Consider the following 21,369-nt stretch of genomic DNA (forward strand, 5'->3'; position numbering starts at 1 on the left):
TGCCTCCTTGAAGATCTTTAGTATCAAAAAAAAATTAAAATATTTTCAATGCTACTTCTGGAATCTGTCATCTAAAATGCCGCAGTCTGGATGCAAGCTGTCAGCAGAGGAGGATGGTGCTGGTTGGGCAAACACTGACCTTCTGTTCAAGGAAAATAAAGTGAATTCAGGTTATTTTTGGTGGTGAATGGAAAAGTAGAGAGAGAGATTGAATGTCCATACTGAGAAAGAAATTATTAGTGAAACCAGGCAATTTGAAAACACCTGAACATGATACAAAAATGGCTGCAATTCAACAAGTAACTTAATTGGTTGTGAAAGAAGTTATGTAAATTAAGCCTTTTACCCTTTTCACTGAACAACTTTGTATTTAACTACATTCACTCCCTCCAAGTAAAATATAGGGAACCAATATGCATCTTAGCTATGGCTGCCTCTTTCTCAGACAAATTGAACAATTCTTGTTCCAATCCTACACAGGCCACATTCTTCACCTCTTTTTATAAGACATTGATATCATCGCCAGTGTTGTTTCTTGCTAACATTTCAATCTGGAAAATTGCAAAAATATAGCTTACGATTTCCACCTTTCTATCACCTTCAGATGGTTTAGCTCTCGACCATCCTTCTCTCAGTTTTCCTGCCACCATTTCTGGTGTCAGATTGTCAATAAGTATTCACTGTCAGTCATCGACTTCCACAGCTACTAGTTTGTGGTTTGGTTCCTTATTTTGAGTAATGTTTAGATGTTTCTTTGAGTAAGGTATGGCCTTCTCTGCACTAGGAGGGTTGTCTTGTACCTAAGAGTGACTAAGTTCTGACTCTGGTAGATTTGTGCCAAGCCCCTTTATTTGTATCATTGCATTTTCTACAGTTTTGGGTAAGTACATCCATCTCCCTTGAGTACAGATTATTGCTTCTGTATTCTCAGCCTCTGGCACATGCCTGCTATCAACACTGTGACACACATTACCTTAACTCTACACCTCCCCTGTGTATAACATCATTTTTTAAAAAAATAATTATTGAAAATCTTGATCTATTTTCACAAATTATTTACAGTCTCACATATCTTCCTCCAAACTCCAAAATGCACAGCCTTTGTGGTGCTTTCATAGCTCTCCCAGAACTTGTTGTTATCACTGCTGATTGAAAATGTTGGTCATTTACTGACTTGATCACCATTCTGGGAGTTAGAACAAAGAACAAAGCAGAAAAAAAATTTGAAGCCCAGCAACAGGGCCTTTCGGCCCTCCAAGCCTGTGCTAATCCAAATCCACTGTCTAAACCTATCACCCAAGTCCTAAGCAACAGTATCCCTCTGCTCCCCACCTACTCGCACATCTGTCCAGATGCACCTTAAATGAATCTACCATGCCTGCTTCTACTACCTCTGCTGGCAACAAGTTCCAGGCACCTATTACGTTCTGTGTAAAGGACTTTCCGCGTGACTCCCCCTTAAACTTTTCTCCTCTCACCTTGAACATGTTACCTCTCGTTATTGAATCCCTCACCTTGGAAAAAAGCTTATCCATCCTGTCTATACCCTTCATGATTTTGTAGATCTCAATCTTTTTTTTTCTAATTAAAACAATCCTAACCTACTCAACCTCTCTTCATAGCTGGCACCTTCCATATCAGGCAACATCCTCATAACTCTTCACTGCACCTTCTCCAAAACGTCCACATCTTTTTGGTAATGTGGCAATCAGAACTGTACACAGCAAATGTGACCGAACCAAAGACTTGTACAATTTAACATGACGTGCCAGCTCTTATACTCAGTACCTCCCCCGACGAAGGCAAGCATACCATATGCCTTCCTGACTACTCTATCCACCTGTGCAGCAATCTTCAGGGTAAAATGGACCTGAACTCCCAGATCTCTCTGCTCATCAACTTTTCCCAAGGCTCTTCCGTCTACAGTATAGTTTGCTCCAGAATTAGACTCCCCAAAATGCATCATGTCACATTTGCTCAGATTGAACTTCATCTGCCACTTCTCCACTCAACTCTTCAATCTATCTGTATTCTCTTGTATTCTTTGACAGTCCCCTATGTTTTCTGTTACTCCAAAGATATTCGTGTCATCTGCAAACTTACTGATCAGACCAACAAAGTCCAACAATGTGCGAGTAGGTGGGGAGCAGACGGATATTGTTGCTTAGGACTTGGGCGATAGGTTTAGACAGTGGATTTGGATTAGCACAGGCTTGGAGGGCCAAAGGCCCTGTTCCTGGGCTGCAAATTTTCTTTCTGCTTTGTTCTTTGTTCTAACTCCCAGAATGGTGATCAAGTCAGTAAATGACCATCATTCTCAATCAGCAGTGATAACAACAAGTTCTGGGAGAGCTATGAAAACACCACAAAGGCCGTGCATTTTGGAGTTTGGAGGAAGATGTGTGAGAATGTAAATAATTTGTGAAAATAGATCAAGATTTTCAATAGTTATATACTTATGTATATCACAAACAACAGTAGCCCCAGCACTGACCCCTGTGGAACACCACTGGTCACCTTTCTCTCTTTCGAGAAACTCCCTTCAACTACTACTCTCTATCTCCTGTTGCTCAACCAGTTCTTTATCCACCTAGCTGGAACACTCTGTACATCATGTGACTTCACTTTCTCCATTAGTTTACTATGGGGAACCTTATCAAACGCCTTATTAAAGTCAATGTATATGACATAAACAGCCCTTCTTTCACTTACCAACATGGTCACTTCCTCAAAGAACTCTATAAAGTTAGTAAGGCACAATCTGCCCCAGATAAAACCATGTTGCCTGTCACTGAGAAGCCCATTCTTTTCCAAATATAAATAGATTTTACTCCTTAGTACCTTCTCCAGCAACTTTCCCACCACTGACGTTAGGCTCACTGATCTGTAATCACCTTGAATATCTTTACTACCCTTCTTGAACAGCAGACAACATTCCAGTCTTCTGGCACCTCACCTGTGTTTAAGGATGGTACAAAGATATCTGTCAAGGCCCCAGCTATTTTCTCTCTCACCTCCCTTAGCAACCTGGGATAGATCCCATCTGGTCCTGGGGATTTGTCTACCTTAATATCCTTTAGACTACCCAACACATCTTCCCTCCTTATGTCAACATGATCCAGAGTAAACAAACTTCTATCTCTAATCTCAACATTCATCATGTCCCTCTCCTCAGTAAACACTGATGCAAAGTAATCATTGAGAATCTCACCCATTGTCTCAGGTTTGACACTCAACCTTCCTTCCTTATTCTTTAGTGGACCAATCCTTTCTCTGGATGTCGGTTTGCTCGCTGAGCTGGGAGGTTCATTTCCAGATGTTTCATCACCCTACTAGGTAACATCTTCAGTGGGCCTCAGGCGAAACAGTGATCATGATTCCTGCTTTCTATTTATATGTTTGGGTTTATTTGGGTTGGTGATGTTATTTCCTGTGGTGATGTCATTTCTGGTTCTTTCTCTCAGGGGATGGTAGATGGCGTCCACCTTGATGTGTTTGTTGTTAGAGTTCCCATTGGAATGTCATGCTTCTAGGAATTCTCAAGCATGTCTCTGTTTGGCTTGTCCTAAGGTGGATGTGTTGTCCCAGTTGAAGTGGTGTCATTCTTTATCTGTATGTAAGGATACTAGTGAAAGAGAATCATGTCATTTTGTGGCTAGTTGGTGTTCATGTATCCTGGTGGCTCGTTTTCTGCCTGTTTGTCCAATGTAGTGTTTGTTACAGTCCTTGCACGGTATTTTGTAAATGACATTAGTTTTGCTTGTTGGCTGTATAGGGTCTTTCAAGTACATTAGCTGCTGTTTTAGTGTGTTGGTGGGTTTGTGGGCTACCACGATGCCAAGGGGTCTGAGTAGTCTGGCAGTCATTTCCGAGATGTCTTTGATGTAGGGGAGAGTGGCTAGGGTTTCTGGACACGTTTTGGCTGCTTGTTTGGGTTTGTTGCTGAGAAATTGGTAGACTATGTTCATTGGGTACCCATTCTTTTTGAATACACGGTTTAGGTGATTTTCCTCTGCTCTGCATAGTTCCTCTGTGCTGCAGTGTGCGTTGGTTCATTGAAATGATGTTCTGATGCAGTTTCGTTTGTGAATGTTGGGATGATTGTTTCTGTAGTTCACTATTTGGTCTGAATGTGTTGTTTTCCTGTAGACTCTGGTTTGAAGTTGCCTATTGGCTGTTCGCTCGACTATGATATCCAGGAATGGCAGTTTGTTGTTGTTTTCCTCCACTTTAGTGAATTCTATGCCAATAAGGGTATTATTGATGGTCTTGAAGGTTTCCTTTATTTGTTTCATTTAGTGATGACAAAGGTATCATCCGCTTAGCGGACCCAAAGTTTGGGTTGGATGGTTGGCGGAGCTGTTTGCTCAAGTCTCTGCATTACTGCCTCTGCTAAGGACCCTGACATAGGAGATCCATGGGTGTTCCATTGGTTTGTCTGTAGGTTTTGTTGTTGAAGGTGAAGTGTATGGTAAGGCGTAGGTCCAGTAGCTTGACAATACTGTCCTTGCTGATGAAGTTAGTGGTATTTTGTGTATGTGTATTTTGGGCCTTCTAATAGGGTAGTCAGTGTTTCCTTGGCCAGGTTAATGTTGATTGATGTAAACATGGCTGTTACATCAAAGGAGACCATTATTTCATCCTCTTCTATCTTAGTATCTTTGATGGTCTTCAGGAATTCTTGGGTGGAGTGGATGGAGTGCATGAGTCTTCTCCTGAACATTTTAGTCTTTGGTGTAGCTCCTTAGCTAATCTGTAAGTTGGTGTTCCAGGTAGTGAGCCTATGGGTCTGGGGGGGCTCCTGGTTTGTGAATTTTGGGTAATCTGTAGAACCGTGATGTGTTGGATCTGTCTGGTTTCATTATTTCTCCAGATTTCTGAAGTGTTTTTGAGTAGGGCTGTGATTTGGTTCTCTAGTTGTGGGGTTGGGTCTATCGCCACTTGTTGGTTACGTGTTGGTATCTGTAAGTAGTGTGTTCATTTTTTCAATGTAGTCTGTAGTCTCTTTGATTTCGAATGACTAACAAGCATCCTTTGTCTGCAGGTAGGATAACAATATTTTTATCTTATTTTAGTCTTTCCAGCGCTTTCCTTTCTTGTGTATTGAGTGTGTTTCCTTCCTTTTTTCTGGTTAATGTTGGTGCGACCAACTGTCTGATGGCTTGCTGGGTTTCTTCTGTGAGTTGGTTGTCTTTTAGTGTTGTTTCTAATGCTACTAAGAAATCTTTCTTGTCCGCATTATGGCAGTTGTAATTGAATCCTCTTAGTAAGATGGCTTTTTCAGTGTCTGTTAAGGATCTGTCAGATAAGTTTTTTATCCATGCTTCTGTGTTGTCAGTGTTGTTAGTTTCTCTAGTTTATTAAATTACTTACAGTGTGGAAACAGGCCCTTTGGCTCAACAAGTCCACACCGACCCTCCGAAGACCAACCCACCCAGACCCATTCCTCTACATTAGATTACTATAAGTAATCTAATCTAATCTAATCTAATCTACATTTACCCCTTCACCGAACACTATGGGCAATTTAGCATGGCCAATTCACCTACCCTGCACATCTTTGGACAGTGGGAAGAAACCAGAGCACCCGGAGGAAACTCACACAGACACGGGGAGAATGTGCAAACTCCACACAGACAGTTGCCTGAGGTGGGAATTGAATCCAGGTCTCTGGAGCTGTGAGGCAGCAGTGCTAACCACTGTGCCACCGTGCCACCCAGTTTCTTCTGCAGGTCTAGTTTTTTTCATTTTCTGTGTTTGTTGCTGTCTAATATCTGTGGCTTGTTGTACAGTGTCTGTTCATTCATGGTCTGTTGCATGAGTGAGTAAAGATTTTTGGTGCAAAATTTCCCGGTTGTATTTACGGAGTCTGTTGTGGATATCATTAATCATTTCTCTAAGCATTCTGTGGCTGTTTTACTCTGCTATTCTTATGGCTAGTGGTGTGTTAGGGGGAGGTTTGTATTTAAGACATTTAGATTGTACCTGTTTCCTTAGGCATTTGTGCAGGAAGTACAGCTGTTCGTGGGTGGCACTCTGTTGGATGGCATTTGTTTCCCATTTTTGGGCCATTTTTAGCGTAATGCGCCCATAGGTCTTGTTGAGTTTTGAGAAGATTTGTAGCTCAAGTTGAGGTTCTGGACATAGGTTTGCTCACTGAGCTGGGAGGTTCATTTCCGGTCATTTCGTCACCCTACTAGGTAACATCTTCAGTGGGCCTCAGGCGAAGCAGTGTACATGATTCCTACTTTCTTGCTTTACCTGAACCTACATCCAGAACCTCAACCTGAGCTATAAATCTTCTCAAAACTCGCTAAAATCCTTTCTCTAGTTACCCTCTTGCTTCTTACATATGAATAAAAGGCCTTGGGATTCTCCTTAATTCTGCTTACTAAACATAATTCATGACACCTTTTAGCCCACTTGATTGCTCATTTAAGATTGGTCCTATCCTCCCGATATTCTTCCAAGGCCCATTCTGTTCTTAGCTGCCCGGACCTTATGTACGATTCCCTTTACCTCTTGGCTAGTTGCACAATTTCTCCTGTCATCTACGGTTCATGAATCTTGCCCTTCCAATCTTTTGTTTTCAAAAGGACATGCCTATCTTGCACTTTCTTCAACCTATCTTTGAAAACCTCCCCTATATCAAAAGTGGACTTCCCTTCAAATAGCTGCTCCCAATCCACATTTCCCAGCACCTACCAAATTTTGATATAATTGGCCTTGGCCCACTTTAGTACTCTTCCCTTAGGACCACTCTCATCTTTGTCTACAAGTATTCTAAAACTTACAGAATTGTGGTCACTATTCCCAAAGAAATCACCCATTGCAACTTCTACTACCTGGCCTGACTCATTCCCCAACACCAGGTCCAATATGGCCCCTTCCCTTGTCGGACTATTGACATACTGCTCTAGAAAACTTTTCTGGATGCTTCTTACAAATTTTGCCCAATCCAGCCCTCTGATACTAAGTGTATTCCAGTCAATGTTGGGAAAATTAAAATCTCCCATCATCACCACCCTCTTGCCTCCATATCTTTCCATAATCTGTTTACCTATTTGTTCTTCTACCTCACACTCACTGTTTGGAGACCTGTATTACAGCCCCAACAATATAATTGCACCCTTCTTACTTCACAGCTCTACCCATAATGCCTCACTGTTCAAGCCCTCCACAGTGTCCTCCTTTAACACAGCCGTGATATCATCCCTGACCAACAGTGCAACTCCTCCCCCACCTTTTACTTCCCTTCCTGTCCTGTCTAAAGCGTCTATATCCTGGAACATTTAGTTGCTAATCATGCACTTCCTTCAACCGAGTCTCTGTAATCGCAATAACGTCATACTCCCAGGCACCAATCCAAGCCCTAAGTTCATCTGCCTTACCCACTATACTCCTTGCATTAAAGTATATGCACTTCAGACCACCAGTTCTTTTGCGTTCATCCGCTCTCTGCCTACTCTTTCCCCTTGATAATGCTAACTTCATGTTCCTTACAATCTCTAGTTTCCACTTCATTGGGAACCAGAAGAGAAGACTAGTAGACAGAGTTGATTGATGTAGGCTTTCTGTTACCAGCCCCACAGCTGGTGACATTCAAATTCATTGGTTTTTGCAACCTGTAATAATATTAGAACTTTAATGGTTTTCCAATATGTTCGAAATGAAGTTTGACCGAAATAGGTTTGGAGATTAGGAAAATAAATTATTGGTCTGGCAGCATCTGTGGAGAAAGAAACAGGGTTAATGTTTCAAGCCTGATGTGACTCTTCCTCAGAAGAGCCAATGCAGTATATAATTAGAGAGGCAAATGGAAATCTGGCATTTATTCCAAAAGGAATGGATTATAAAAGAAAATAAATGTTGCTCCAATTACATAAGGTATTGGTGAGACCACACCTGGGGTGTTGCGTTCAGTTATGGTCTCCCTACTTGAGGAAGGATGGGGTGGCACTGGTGGTAGTTGAGAGGAGGTGGATTCATGGGATGAAAGGGCTGTCATACGAGGAACATCTGAATAGCTTGGGCTTGTACTCATTGGAAGTAGAAGAACCGAGGGGGGGGGGGGGGGCGTGGATTCCTGACTGCAATATATAAAATATTAAAGGGGACTGATGAATGACAGGACGTAGATTCAGAGCAAAGATGAGGAGAAACTACTCACCTCAGAGAGTTTTGCATCTGTGGAAGTCCCTGCCCCAGAATGCAATGGAAGCAGAATCAATCAACAGATTCAAGAAAGAAATTGATATGTTTCTGATGAAAAATGAGAAAAAGGGTTATGGAGAGCAGGTAGGAAAGTAGAGTTGAGACCAGGTTAAGATCAGCCATGATCATGTAAAATAGCAGAATAGGTTTGAAAGGCTGAATTGCCGACTCCCATTACTAATTCCTCTGGTCCTATAACAGAACTGAAAGGTGGCTTTGCTGCTATTGACACAGTGTGAGGCAGAATGATCTTTGGGGTGCCCCGGAGCAAAAGGCAAAGGGCCAAGGATAGATAGGTATGTAAATTAGATATAAATATTAGGAGAAAATGGTTGGGCTGTGCTGGGAGGCAAACCAACAACGTAAAAATAAGATATGGCAGGGATGGTAGCTGAGGGGAGGCGAGTAGCACTGTTTGTAATCAACGTGGAGGAGATGGATACTGGAGACAGTAGAAAGTGGTGGTGAGAAGGTGTACAGTGTGATTGAGAAGTGGATATGAAGGGAACCGTCCCCTTAGAATGTGGCAGTGAAGGGGAGGGGAAGATATGTTTGGTATCAGTATCCTACTGGTGGTGGTAGATATGATGGAGGATGTTCTATTGAATGCAGTAATTGGTGGTGTGCAAAGCAAGGACCAGGGCAACCCTATTGTTGTCCTGGGAAGGGGTGGATGAGTGAGAGCCAGTTGAATGTGGGAGTCATCCTTGGCTGAGGTAAAAGGAGGATTCATCGGAGGCAGCACAGTAGAAAGTAGCATCATTGGAATAGATGAGTCAGTGCTGGAGAAATTGGGAGAATGGAATGCAGTCCATTGAGGAAGCAAGGTAAGAGGAGGTGCCATTGAGGTAACGGTGTCAGTCAGTAGGTTTGTGGTGAAAATTGGTATACAGCCTATGCCCAGAAATGGAAATAGTGAAATCAAGGAAAGAAAAGAAAGTGTCAGGAATGAACTGGGGGAAGGTAAGATAAGGACAGAATTTGGAAGAAAAAACAATGAATAATTTTTTAAATTCTGGAAGAGAGCAATCAGCAGCACTGATGACATAATTGATTAAGATTAGATTTCCTACAGTACGGAAACAGGCCATTTGGCCCAACAAGTTCATACCAACCCTCCAAAGAGTAACCCACTTACCTAACCTATATTTACCACTGACTAATGCACCTCGCACTAGGTGCAATTTAACATGGCCAATTCATCTGACCTGCTCATCTTTGGATTGTGGGAGGAAATCCATGCAGAGAATGTGCAAATTCTACACAGACAGTTGCCTGAAGTGGGAAGTGATCCCAGGTCCCCGGTGCTGTTAGGTACCAATGCTAACCACTGAGCTATCATGCTACCCTAGCCACTGTGCCACACTAGAGGTATAGTTAGGGGCTCACGTAGGACTGGAATCAATCTCCACATCACTCCCTATCATCTCCACCACCCTAGCTGTATTTTGTTGGCTTTCCTTTCAGCAGACCACACCCATTTTCTCCTTTTCAAACTGAACATGTGCACCTACTTTACATCTCAATCCCTCCTTTACCACCATTAACACTCCCTTTGTTCTTTGCTCTCTGCCTCCTCTGTCAACAACATCATTTTCTAGCTTTAAAGAAGAGCATATTGAATTCAAAACACTGACTCTGTTTCTCTATTCACAGATGCTGTCAGACCAGTTGAGTTTCTCCAGCATTTTTTCTCGAATTCAGATTCCCAGTATCGCAGTGTTTTGCTTTGGTAGGATTGTGAGTGTTCACTTTTTTTTAAAGGACATGCCTTCAGGCTTTGGATCTCTGTTCTCTATAATTTGACCTTGTACTAATGTTGCTAACATATTCACCCAAAGCCTGGAGTTATGCCAGTTCATCTGTTTTTCTCTTTACGCCTCCTCTATGACTTCTTATTTGCCCATGGTCACCTTTGTGTAATTTTCTGTTTGAGATTCTGCTTCAACAAATGAACTTGTGCTTCAACCATCTGCCCATCACCAACTCTGCCAGGGAAGAACAATTATTTAAGAATGTTGCTGCATAGTTCAGCATGGCTACACCCCAATCACTACTCTTAGTCATTAGTATCGTTATGGTTTGTCCCACTCTCAGCCTTTGTGGTTAAAGGAATGAAAGTAAATGATTGATTCCTTTGTCTTCTCCAAAACTTTCCAAGTATTTCTTCATGAACCACTGTCCAAGAGGATTCTGTCTGAAAAATCATGGATTGACAAAATATTATTTAAGCTCTTATTACTGTGTCATGTGATGGCTTCTAACTACCTTGAATAAAAATTCACTGAAAACCAGATTCTCTTTGAACTGAGATTTAAAATGTTTATTTTCTAAAGTAACTGATCAAACCTTTTGTGTTTGATTCTTTAACCTTAGTGGCAGTCGGCAACTGTTGAGACCAGGTGGGACTTGGCACAGCATGGGTGAAAGTGTGCCCAGTGCAGGGGAAGGCCATACCCTTGGGGAAAGCGCAGCGTGGAGCATCTGCAGACGCATGGCTTACAAAAGGACTGTAATTTTTAACTTCTAACTTCATTTCTTTATTTTTTTTTAATTTTATACTGAGAAGAATTGTAATTGCCAAACTTTTAAAATTATTTCTATATTTTTCCATTTTTGTACCTCAGATTTTGCACCAAGGTAACTGTGTACCTAAGATGGCACTGGGAATGGTGACATTGTATACTTTTCACTGTAACAAAACATTTTGCTCTCGCACGCGTTTTGTTAACACAAATTTGCTATAACATGATTGACAAATTGGGGACGTTATTTCTAAAGCACAAAGGTTTAAAGTGTGTATTGGTTATAGCGTGATTCAGGCCCTATTAGTTTAAATGGCGCTGCTATTACACAATTTTCTTATAACACAGGATTGCACGAGAATGGAACTACTGCGTTACAGCAGAACTGACTGCACCTCTGCACTTGAGTACACAACACAATAAAAGCTAAATCTAAATCTAAATCTTAAAGTTTTTTTTCTTATTTTGACCTTTGCGGAATCGGGCATCACTGACTTGGCCAGAATTTATTGGCCAGCCATAATTTCTCTTAAGAAGGTAGTGGTGAGTTCCTTCCTTGTTTCTGATATTCCCATTACACCTTCTCCACTCCTGAACCACAGCTACAACTGAGCAGTTGATAGGCTGACATACAGTGGAGGTGGGTGATACTACAAATGTAGAAGTAGGTGCTCTTTGTGATGAAGAGGATATGGAATAAAAAAAATCTCAGCTAATGACTGCAGGAGACGTTGCAGTTAATGTTGAAAGCTAAAGACAATGGGCATCACTTTAACCCCCAGAATGGGCGAGTCTTTGTTACTATTGGAGAATTGTCCAATTACAAATGGAGGCCACAAACCGATTTTGTGAAATTGATGAGCACTGGCTTATTTCTCACGATATCGTGGGGAGGAGAAATTGACGGGACTGATACATAATGGACAGTTAGCACAGTTACGTCAAGGATTCTCCTCCCTGAGTTTCAGATACAGACAGTTCTTAGAGGGTTACAGAAGTAAAATGTGAATTACAAGAGAATGCAGTTTCGATTAAAGTCAATAGAAGACAATTGCTTGTCCACCAGTATCCATCAGTTAACAATTGTAACAGGAGGCTTAGCTAATCTGCAGAAAAGGGTGCTAGCATCCTGGCTTCAATAGGTTCCCAGGGTAGAGTTCACTTTTGTCAGGTATCTTGGTGCCACCTAGTCTGCATAGGCTTTGTAGAGATTGAGTACCTGGGGAGACAAGGAATGCCCTCAGAGCTTCAGGAGTGGCAATATTATTGTGAGTAGGAAAACCAGTGAGCAGGTCATCTAGGTAGTGAATTCCTTCATCGGGAAACTGTTTAGGTAATGTCTCATTTCACTGTTAGTTCCTGAGCTGAGTGTGGTCACATTGAGGTGCTGGTGGCATTACGGGTAGGCTCTGTTTGGCTAATCACAGACATGGTTTCTGTGAGCAAGTAGTGGGCAGGCAGAGTGGCTTGTTTTTCTCCAACAGTTACATAAGAAATAAAATGTTAAAAGTTTCAAGTTGGAATCCAACCTGCCTTAAAGCTACCCAATCTTTGATTCAACAGGTTTGGGATGAGGGTGAACGACCCATATCCTCTATGGATATTGGTCAAACTAATCCCTCTAAGTAATATAATAAAGGAGTTCGATTCCAAACAGTACTTTTTTTGACTGATATGTTTTTGGACTCAAATAAAATTTGAAATGAGAGATATTTTTAGCAACATCTCATTGAATTCAAATTGCAGAACAGAGATAATATCCAAATCACAACTGCTAGTATTAAACATTATTAACCCATTGTCTAATTTTTAGAAGCTTGATTTTGCAAGACACCTTGCTTGATGAGAGTGGTGCTGGAAAAGCACAGCAGGTATGGCAGCATCCGAGGAGCAGAAAAATCAACATTTTGGACAAAAGCCATTCCTGATGAAGGGCTTTTGCCCGAAACGTCGATTTTTCTGCTCCTCGGATGCTGCCATACCTGCTGTGCTTTTCCAGCACCACTCTGATCTAAACTCTGTTTTCCAGCATCTGCAGTCCTCACTTTTGCCACCCTGCATGATGATCCATTTCTGCTTCTGCTATTATAGAAAAGGAATGATGCTTTGAGATGACAAATACAATTTTAATTTCACAGGCAGACAAAAATACACAACCAACTATACAGGATTTAGTCACATCATAAAGCAAGAATTTATTACATGTCCGGACAATGAATATTGTGCAGTAATAATATGTATTTTTCACTGCAAATCTAGATGGTAAAAGTTTTCCTTCTCCAGGGTATTAATTATTTTTTTGAAATGTTACACACCCAATATTCCAAGAAATAGGAATTCAGTTTTTGTTCTTCAGCAAACATTGTCCACTCTGAAATTAAGTATAGAGGAATGTTTTATAAGACAACAACATATGAAACTGTTCAATTCAACTATAAAAGTCAAACTCAGGAGCAGTATTTAGAGGGATTTCTAATCATAAATCACACACAAGCATCAGTAATTTAGCATAATAGAGACTTGCAATTAGATAGAATGGTTGAACTAATGTAAGAAATCCTATTTAGGACTGACAATATCATAAATGTCAAAGATATGCACCTAAGCTGAAATTGCATCACTCTCAATGTAACTGGCTTTAATGAAGTCAGATTTATTTTGGTTTTTATTGTTATCTCAAACAAACTTGCCCAGCAGACATTACCTCAAGCATCCGTAATCTGAGACCATTCAATTTATATGTGGCCTGTAACTGGTGGCTATCTGGCACAAAGATTCATGAAAACAGGACAACAAAATGAAATGACTACACCAAAGTCATAAAGTCAGTTTGCCACTTCGGTTAGTGGGAAACGGTGTTATCTTTATTCCTTAAATTTTACATTTATCCCTCGTGTTTAATATTTTCAAGAGCTTATTTTTCTAAACTAATGTTAAGGAAACAAATTCTTCAAAAGTAACTGAAAATAGACCAACTGAAAAGACTCTCAGACTGAAAATCAGCTCTTTGCATTAAAGAACAAGAATCTAGGTGGTTATGTTAACTCCTTCATACCAGAGGTTAGGACCTGTCCACACGGTTGGAGTGGACTTTACATTGGAGGATCCAATTACCAACTACATAGGTAGGATAAGGAAAGAGGTACGCATTGTCAATGTGAAGAATTAACATCAATTTAGAAAAACAGACATTAACCTGTCCTGGATATGGGTAAGGTACTGGACCAGGATTAACATCAGATATTCAATACTGAGATGCCCTAAATCTGTTTTCACTTTCAAGAAGGCTATATCATTAGTGAGAGAAGGAAAGTATGAAAGGGACCTAAGGGGCAACGTTTTCACGCAGAGGGTGGTGCGTGAATGGAATGAGCTGCCAGAGGAAGTTGTGGCGGCTGGTACAATTACAATATTTAAAAAGGATCTAGATGGCTGTATGAATAAGAAGAATTTAGAGGGATATGGGGCCAAGTGCGGGCAAATGGGACTAGATTGGTTTCGGTTATCTGGTCGGCTTGGACGAATTGGACCTAAGGGTCTGTTTCTATGCTGTACATCTCTATGAGTCTATGACTCTGTAACTATACTCATCTGCGTTCTATGACCTGAGCCATGTGCAAATTGGCAAAGGGCAAATAAGTTGAGAGAAATGAATATGTTGCTCAAAGACTAGCGCAGTGCAGCTGCATTCTGGTACATGGCACACAGGCACCAGTTCTGGGTAAAAATGATGTGTTTTACATTAGAGATGGTCTACACCTGAACCATCTAGGATCAGAGCTCTAGTGAACTGGGTAACTAGGGAAGTAGAGAAGATTTAAATCTAAATAGTGTGAACAAGGGATCAAATTTGGGAAGATGTGGTAAATCCAAAAGTAGAGCCCCGATGGTATCTACCCCAAGTTATTGAGAGAGGCGAGAGGAGATTGCTGGAGCCTTGACCAAGATCTTTGCATCCTCACTAGCCACTGGAGCAGTCCCAGAGGATTGGCAAGTATCTAATGTTGTTCCTCTGTTCAAGAAAGGAAGTAAGGATAATCAGGAAACTATAGACCAGTGAGTCTCACATTGGTGATTAGAAAGCTATTGGAGAGAATTAAGGATAGGAAAAGCATAGGAGAAAGTGAGGACTGCTGATGCTGGAGACCAGAGTTGAAAAATGTGGTGCTGGAAAAACACAGCAAGTCAGGCAGCATCCGAGGAGCAGGAGAATCGACGTTTCAGGCATAAGCCCTTCTTCAGGAATGAGGCTGGTGTGCCAGGCAGGCTGAGATAAAGGGTAGGGGGGAGGGAATTTGGGGGAGAGGATACAATAGGTGGAAGGAGGTGAGGGTGATAGGCCGGAGAGGGGGTGGGGGCGGAGAGGTCAGGAAGAAGATTGCAGGTCAAGAGGGCGGTGCTGAATCCAGGGGTTGGGACTGAGATAAGGTGGGAGGAGGGGAAATGAGGAAGCTGGAGAAATCTACATTCATCCCGTGTGGTTGAAGGGTTCCTAGGCGGAAGATGAGGCGCTCTTCCTCCAGGCGTCATGTGGTCAGGGTCTGGCGATGGAGGAGGCCAAGGACCTGCATGTCCTTGGCGGAGTGGGGGAGGGAATTAAAGTGTTCAGCCACGGGATGGTTGGGTTGGTTGGTGTGGATGTCCCAGAGGTGTTCCCTGAAACATTCAGCAAATAGGCGGCCTCTCTCCCCAATGTAGAGGAAACCACATCGGGTACAACGGATACAGTACACACATCATGTCAACAGATATAAGACACAAAAATAATAAAGGAAATTAAGGATCTGTTCTCAACTTTTTGTTTATATTCATTTGTCGGACTCGGACATCGCTGGCTGGCTAGCATTGATAGTCCATGCCTATTTGCACTTGAGAAGGTAGTGGTGAGCTACCCTCTTGAATCACTGCAGTCCACTTGCTGTGGGTTGACCCACAATGCGGGTCAGGAGGGAATTCCAGGATTTTGACCCAACAACAGTGAAGGAATGGGGGTATATTTCCTAGTCAGGGTAGTGAGTGTCTTGGAGGGGAACTTGCAGCTTGTGTTGTTCCCAAGTACCTGCTGCCTTTGTCCTTCTAGATGGAAGTGGTCATGGGTTTGGAAGATGCTGTCTGAGGGTCTTTGGTGAATTTCTGCAGTGCATCTTGTATATTGTGCACACTGCTGCTACTGAGCACCGGTGGTGGAGGGATTGAACGTTTGTGGATGTGGTACCAATCAAGCATGTAGCAGTAGAAACAATGCAGATGAACTCAGTGTAAATACAAATAAGTAAGTATGATCTGATAAACATTACAGAGATATAGCTGGGTCTGCAAGCTGACATAATTGGGACCTAAATGTGGAAGGCTGCATGACATTTAAGGTGGCCTGGTGGCTCAGTGCTTAGCACTATTAGATTGAATAGATCAGCAGTTAGAGACAATGAGGAATTTACAAGAGCAAGGAGATGTGATGGATGGCAGGTATAGGAAGGGGGGAATGTCTCAGGTACAGTCACATAGATGGGTTAACTCCAGGAAAGGTAAGAGAGATAGGCAGGTAGTGCAGGGGTCTACTGCAGCTATCCCCATTTCAAACAAGTATGCTGGTTTGGAAAATGTAGGCGGTGATGGACACTCAGGGGTACGTAGCACAAACAGCCAAGTTTCTGGCATTGATACTGGCTCTAATGTAATGAGAGGTATGTCGGGTTCCAAGCGATCGATTGTGTGAGGGGACTTTCTAGTCCGAGGTACAGACAGACCTTTCTGTGGCCAGCAACAAAAAATCAGAATGGTGTGTTGCTTCCCCGGTGCCAGGATCAAGGATGTCTCAGAAAGGGTGCAGAATGTTCTCAAGGGGTGATGGACCAGCAGGAGGTCATTGTACACATTTGAAAAGGTTGAGATTCTGAAGGGAGATGACAGAGAGTTAGGCAGGAATTTAAAAAGGAGGTCCTTGAGAGTAGTAATATCTGGATTACTCCCGGTGCTACGAGCTAGTGAGGGCAGGAATAGGAGGATAGAGGAGATGAATGCATGGCTGAGGAGCTGGTGTATATGGGAGAAGGATTCACATATTTGGATCATTGAAAGCTGTTTTGGGGAGAAGTGACCTGTACAAGACGGATTGCACCTAAATTGGAAGGGGAGTAATATACTGGCAGGGACATTTGCGAGAGCTGCTCGGGAGGATTTAAACTAGTAAGGTGGGGAGTGGGACCTAGGGAGATAGTGAGGAAAGATTTCAATCTGAGACTAGTACAGTTGAGAACAAAAGTGAGTCAAACACTCAGGACAGGCAGGGACAAAGCAAAGAACAAGGTAGGACTGATAAATTAAATTGCATTTATTTCAATGTAAGAGGCCTAACAGGGAAGGCAGATGAACTCAGGGCATAGTTAGGAACATGGGACTGGGATATCATAGCAATTACAGAAACATGGCTCAGGGATGGACAGGACGGGTGTCTAAATGTTCCAGGATGCAAATGCTACAGGAAGGACAGAAAGGGAGGCAAGAGAGGAGGGAGAGTAGTGTTTTTGATAAGGGATAGCATTGGAGCTGTGCTTAAGGAGGATATTCCTGGAAATACATCAGGGAAGTTATTTGGGTGGAACTGAGAAATAAGAAAGATATGATCACCTTATTGGGATTGTATTATACACCCCCTAATAGCCAGAGGGAAATTGAGAAACAAATTTGTAAGGAGATCAGTTATTTGTAAGAATAATAGGGTGGTTATGGTAGGGGATTTTAAATTTCCAAACATCGACTGGGACTGCCATAGTGTTAAGGGTTTAGTTGGACAGGAATTTGTTAAGTGTCCACAAGAAAATTTTCTGATTCAGTATGTGGATGTGCCTACTAGAGAAGGTGCAAAACTTGACCTACTCTTGGGAAATAAGGCAGGGCAGGTGACTGAGGTGTCAGTTGGGGAGCATTTTGGGGCCAGCGATGGTAATTCTGTTAGTTTTAAAACAGTGATGGAAAGGGATAGACCAGATCTAAAAGTTGAAGTTCTAAATTGGAGAAAGGCCAATTTTGATGGTATTAGGCAAGAACTTTCGAAAGCTGATTGGGGCAGATGTTTGCAGGTAAAGGGAGGGCTGGAAAATGGGAAGTCTTCAGAAATGAGATAATGAGAGTCCACAGAGACTGTATATTCCTGTTAGGGTGAAAGGAAAGGCTGGTAGGTATAGGGAATGCTGGATGACTGAAGAAATTGAGGGTTTGGTTATGAAAAAGAAGGAAGCAAATGTCAAGTATAGACAGGATAGATCAAGTGAATCCTGAGAGGGGTAAAAAGACAGTAGGAGTACACTGAAGAGAGAAATCAGGAGGGCAAAAAAGGGACACGAGATAAATTTGGCAAATAGAGTTAAGGAGAATCCAACGGGTTTTAACAAATACATTAAGTTCCGGAGTCCTGAGGAAGGAATTGAGTTCCGGAGTCCTGAGGTCATGCTGCAGTTGTATAAGACTCTGGTGCGGCCTTATCTGGAGTATTGTGTACAGTTTTGGTCGCCATACTATAGGAAGGATGTGGAGGCACTGGAACGGGTGCAGAGGAGGTTTACCAGGATGTTGCCTGGCATGGTAGGAAGATCGTATGAGGAAAGGCTGAGGCACTTGGGGCTGTTCTCATTGGAGAAAAAAAGGTTTAGGGGAGATTTGATAGAGGTGTACAAGATGATTAGGGGTTTAGATAGGGTTGACAGTGAGAACCTTTTTCGCGTATGGAGTCAGCTGTTACTAGGGGACACAGCTTTAAATTAAGGGGAGGTTGATATAGGACAGATGTTAGGGGTAGATTCTTTACTCAGCGGGTTGTGAGTTCATGGAATGCCCTACCAGTATCAGTGGTGGACTCTCCCTCTTTATGGTCATTCAAGCGGGCATTGGATAAGCATATGGAGGTTATTGGGCTAGTGTAGGTTAGGTAGGCTTCAGTCGGCGCAACATCGAGGGCCGAAGGGCCTGTACTGCGCTGTATTTTTCTATGTTCTATGTTCTATGTTCTATGTTCTTAAGGACAAAAGGGTAACTAGGCCTTTAATAAGGCCCCTCAAAGACAGCAAAATGGTCGTTGTGCGGAGACGCAGGAGATGGGGCAGATCTTTTGCATCAGTATTTACTGTGGAAAAGGACATGGAAGATAGAGAATGTAGGGAAATAGATGGTGACATCTTGAAAAAGGCCCATATTACAGAAATGCTGAATGTCTTGAAATGTACAAAAGTGTATAAATCCCCAAGCCCTGATCAGGTGTACTCTAGAACTCTGTAGGAAGCTAGGGAGGTGATTGTTGGGCCTCTTACTGAGATACTTGGATCATCGATAGTCACAGGTGAGGTGCCGGAAGACTGGAGGTTAGCTAATATGGTGCCACTGTTTAAGAAGGGTGGTAAGGACAAGCCAGGAAACTATAGACCAGTGAGCCTGATGTTGGTGGTGGGCAAGTTATTGGAGGGAATCCTGAGGGACAGGATGTACATGTATTTGGAAAGGCAAGGACTGATTAGGAATCGTCAACATGGCTTTGTGCGTGGGAAATCATGTCTCACAAACTTGACTGACTTTTTTGAAGAAGTGGCAAAGAGGATTGATGAGGGCAGAGCAGTGGATATGATCTATATGGACTTCAATAAGGCGTTCAGCAAGGTTCCCATTGGGAGACTGGTTAGCAAGGTTAGATGTCATGGAGTACAGGAAGAACTAGCCATTTGGATACAGAACTGGCTCAAAGGTAGAAGAAAGTGGGTGATGGTGGAGGGTTGTTTTTAGACTGGAGGCCTGTGACCAGTGGAGTGCCACAAGGATCGGTGCTGGGTCCCCTACTTTTCATCATTTATATAAATGATTTGGATGTGAGCATTAAAGGTATAGTTTGTAAGTTTGCTGATGACATCAAAATTGGAGGTGTAGTGGACAGAGAAGAAGGTCACCTTAGATTACAATGAAATCTTGATCAGATGGTCCAATGGGCTGAGAAGTGGCAGATGGAGTTTAATTCAGATAAATGTGAGGTACTGCATTTTGGGAAAGCAAATCTTAGCAGGACTTATACACTTAATGGAAAGGTCCTAGGGAATGTTGCTGAACAAAGAGACCTTGGAGTGCAGGTTCATAGCTCCTTGAAAGTGGAATCGCAGGTATTTAGGTTAGTGAAGAAGGCGTTTGGTATGCTTTCCTTTATTGGTCAGAGTATTGAGTACAGGAGTAGGGGGGGGGGGGGGGGGTAATGTTGCAGCTGTACAGTTCATTGGTTAGGCCACTATTGGAATATTGCATGCTATTCTGGTCTCCTTCCTGTCAGAAAGATGTTGTGAAACTTGAGAGGGTTCAGAAAAGATTTACAAGCATATTGCCAGGGTTGGAGGATTTGAGCTATAGGAAGAGGTTGAATATGCTAGGGAAATGCTAGGCTGAGGGGTGACGTTATAGAGATTTATAAAATCATGAGGGGCATGGATAGGATAAATAGACAAAGTCTTTTCCTTGGGGTGGGTGAGTCCAGAACTAGAGGGCATAGGTTTAAGGTGAGAGGGTAAAGGTATAAAAGAGACCTAAGAGGCAACTTTTTCACTCAGAGGATGGTATGTATATGGAATGAGTTGCCAGAGGAAGTGGTGGAGGCTAGTACAATTGCAACATTTAAAAGGCATCTGGAATGGTATATGAATAGGAAGAGTTTGGAGGGATATGGGCCAGCTGCTGGCAGGTGGGACTAGATTGGGTTGTGATATATGATCAGCCTGGACAAATTGGACCGAAGGGTTTGTTTCTGTGCTGTACATCTGTATGAATCGGTGACTCTATGACTTACTAATGCCTCACAGTACCAAGGGCCTGAGTTCAATTCTAGCATCGGGCAACTGTCTGTGTGGAGTTTGCACATTCTCCCTGTGTCTGTGCAAGTTTTAATGAAGTGCTGCGGTTTTCTCCCACACTCCAAAGCTGTGCAGACTGGCTGTGCTAAATTGCCCATAGTGTCCAGGGATATGCAGACTAGGTGGATGAGCCATAGGAAATACAGGGATAGGGCAGGAGAGCGGGATGTTCCTCAGAGGGCTAGATGGGCTGAATGGCCTGCTTCCAAACTGTAAGCATTCTATGATTTCTGAAGCATAAGAAGCAATTAGCTGAACAGAGGGCTAACCTAATTTTTGGAAACCATGGATGTCGTAGCCATTTTGGTCAGGGTGTAAAACAAAAATAGCAAGAAGTCACTTGTGGGAGTGGCGTAAAGGCCTCCTAACAGTAATTACATGGTACAATGGAGTACAAGGAAGAAATAATGGGAACTTGTCAGACAGATATGTGATAATCATTGGGTATTTCAATACCTATATACTTTGGATGGGCGATGGTGAAATATTTTCAAGTAAGTAGCCAAGCAGAGAGCAAGCTGTTCTCGACCTGTTACTGTGCAATAGGATAAGATTAATTAAAAACATCATAGTGAAGACACCCCTAGATAGCAGTGACGATAATATAGTTGAATTTCATTTTATAATTTAGTTGGAGGGAGAGGAAATTCTAAGCTTAAGTATAAGCAATTATGAGGCCATGAAACTGGACTCAAAGAACTGATATGTTAGGTTAGGGGATACATTATCAGATATGCAAAGGCAAATGTTGAGCT

Source organism: Chiloscyllium punctatum, chromosome 12 (assembly GCF_047496795.1).
Source record: "Chiloscyllium punctatum isolate Juve2018m chromosome 12, sChiPun1.3, whole genome shotgun sequence".
Classification (NCBI taxonomy): Eukaryota; Metazoa; Chordata; class Chondrichthyes; order Orectolobiformes; family Hemiscylliidae; genus Chiloscyllium; species Chiloscyllium punctatum.